Below are 3,019 nucleotides of genomic sequence, written 5' to 3' on the forward strand. Positions count from 1 at the left end.
GTCTCAAATGCAAGTACGGCTTTAGTGCCCAGGATTGGGGTCTGTTTCCTCTATTCCCCATGCCTGGCAAGTGTCTCCATCTTCACCAGAATATTCACACTGCTCCTTCCTGACTTCACACCCTGTTATGGACAGTACTTGGCCTCATCTCTGAAATTCATTTGTTGAATCTCTATCCCTCAATGTGATCTATTAGGAGGCGGGGACTTCAGGAAGTGATTAAGTTTAGAAGAAGCCATAAGGGCAAGATCCTTATGATAAGACTAGAGTCCTGAATGATAAGAAGAGAAAGACATTCCAGAGCTCACTTTCACTGCCTTGTAAGGAGTGAGAAGATAGCTGTGTGCAAGCCAGGGAGAGAGCCCTCACCAGGTAAGTAGTCAGTTCACACCTTGATCTTGGACATCTAACCTCCGGAACTGTGAGTAATAAACGTATGTTGTTGGGGTCCCAGCAGGCTGTGGTGTTTGTTATGGCAGCCCTTGCAGGCTGGAACAATGCTGCCAAGATGTATTTCCTTGGTGTCCACAGAGATAACTCAAAATCCTTTCTCAGGAATTCCCTTGGGGATTCTGAAAGGTTCTCCGCACTCCCAGGCTGGACTGATCCCTTGGGATGCTTCCAGCTCACTGGGTGGGCTATTCATGCAAGGCTGATCCCAGGGGGCTTCCCAGTCTCCTTGCTTGACTCTGGAATACTCCAAGGTCCAGCCATCATCTTTTAATTCTGTGTCTTCAGCATCCAGCATTGTTATGTTTAGATGTGGTGTCCCCCAAAAGCTCACATGCAAGAAGGTTCAGAGGAGAAATGATTGTGTTGTAAGAGTTAACCCAATCAGTGAATTAATCCCCTGATAGGGATTAACTGAGTGATAACTGAAGTGGTAGGGTGAGGCTAGAGGAGGTGGGAATTGGGGCGTGGCTTAGGGTATATATTTATATCTGGAGAGTGGATTCTCTCTCTTCTTTCTCTCTGCCTACTGATCACCATGTAAACTGCTTCCCTCTGCCACACTCTTCTGTCATGATGTCTTGCCTCATCTGGAGCCCCAAGGAATGGATCTGGCCTCCTATGGACTAAGATCTCTGAAACTGTGAGCCCCTGAATAAACTGTTTCTCTCTTAAAAAGTTTCTGGTCAGGTCCTTTAGTTACAGCAATGAAAAAGCTGACTAAAACATGTATCATGTCTGGGATTTGGGACATGCTCACTAACTGGGTACTGCATGAAAGAACCAAGGAATTACAGTGGTAAACCAAGGTGAAAATCTGAATATTAAATTATCACAAACGCACAACAATCTATTTTGGTGAAATGTAGTCACAGAACTGTTCTACCCTGGCCTTTTGGTTTAAATCAATTCATAAACCTGTTGATGGTCTACTTCACTTCATATCCTTGATGACTGCAATGTCACTGAAAGATAAACAGATCTGCCTTGGGAATCCTTATTTGAACTGAAGCAAGGAGAGATACATTCTCATGTTTTTGTTGCCCATTGGAATGTCATATTGACTTTTTTTTTTTCACCCAGAAAGTGAGGATAACATCACTTGAAACTGCTATGATTTCCAAGGAATTTTGTATATATTTTTTCAAGTGGGAACAGGTTTTGTATCCTATGACAAATTTGGGGAGGAACAAAATTCCCTTTCTTGCATTTCATTATGAAAATAAAAAGCCAAAACCAGATTATAAATGTTGGTAAAGATGGCACCCGGAGTGCTTCTCTTCCTTATTTCCACCTTGCTTATTAATGTGTGACTGCAGAACAACTCAAGACCACTCAGTGGTTGTTCCTACCCACTCAGTGGCCTGAGCAGTGGGAGCTGCAGATTAGTCTTCAGTGGCTGGCTGGGCACTCCAGTCTTCAGTAGGGAACTGCTGGATAGGCACAGAGGGCACCTGCACACCTTCAGACCAGTCTGCAACCTCAGGTTGAGTAACAGTGAACTCAGGAGCCGGAGCAGTCTATTCACCCTGAAATTCCTCCTTGGTCACAGCCTTTTCAGCAGCAGCCTGCTCTTCCTTTTCAATCTCTTCAGGATCTATGTAGAAGTACAGATCAGGCATAACCTCCCATAGGTGCTCACGGGAAATGGTGCCACGCCTGCGCAGAAATTCTCGGGCCAGCATCCACCACATCAGACCCACAGAATGAGCTCCCTTGTTGTTGCATGGAATGGCAATGTCCACATAGCACAGAGGAGAGTCTGTGTTACACAAAGCAATCGTAGGCAGATTGACATAGGACGCTTCTGTAAGAGGCTGGTAGTCAGCCCTGGGATCAGTAACCACCAGAAGACGTGGCTCCTGGAAAGCTGCCTGGATCTGGTTAGTGAAGGTTCCAGGAGTGAAGCAGCCAGCAATAGGGGTGGCTCCAGTGGCAGCAGCAAACTTCAGCAGAGCCCGCTGGCCAGTATTCCAAGAGGATATGACACTGACATCAGCAGGGTTTTCAATGGCAACAATGGCACGAGCTGCCAGCAGAAGCTTCTCCCAGGTCCTCTTCAGATTTATGATGTAGATGCCATCGCTTTTCCTTTTGTAGATATACTGTTCCATCTGGAAATCAAGGTTGGTGCCACCTAAGTGGGTTCCTGCTGCAAGGAATTTGAGGACATCCTCCTCCTTCATTTGCAGGACATCAAGGGCTCTGGACATTGTGACAGTCTCCCTTTAAAGTTACCACGGGAATCAAGAACAACGCTGTATGGATCCCTCCCTGGGTAGCTCGGGTGCCATCTTTCCTGAGCTCCCGGAAGAGAAGCACTCTGGGCGCCATCTTTACCAACAATAAGCATGAAATGCCAAGGATGTACAAGGAAGTGTATTAAAAAGTTTGAATGTACTGCTTCCTGCTTTGTCTGTACAGACCCTCATAGTAGCACACTACTGTCAGGAGCTGTCTGTGGACTGTGTGTGGACTGTTACGCATAGTAGCCTCATGAGGGGCTAAGGCTAGCATTTGGAACTTCCTGTGGCACTCCCCCCACCCCCACCCCCAGGGATTGACCGCC

At 46.5% G+C, this 3,019-nt stretch overlaps 1 pseudogene; it reads right to left on the reverse strand.

Annotated features, from left to right (window-relative positions):
• Positions 1 to 1,737: 1,737 nt before the first annotated feature.
• On the reverse strand, positions 1,738 to 2,674 carry LOC114095191 (small ribosomal subunit protein uS2-like; annotated as a pseudogene).
• Between the last annotated feature and the right edge of the window lie 345 nt (positions 2,675 to 3,019).

The sequence above is a fragment of the Marmota flaviventris genome, chromosome 1 (assembly GCF_047511675.1).
Source record: "Marmota flaviventris isolate mMarFla1 chromosome 1, mMarFla1.hap1, whole genome shotgun sequence".
Classification (NCBI taxonomy): domain Eukaryota; kingdom Metazoa; phylum Chordata; class Mammalia; order Rodentia; family Sciuridae; genus Marmota; species Marmota flaviventris.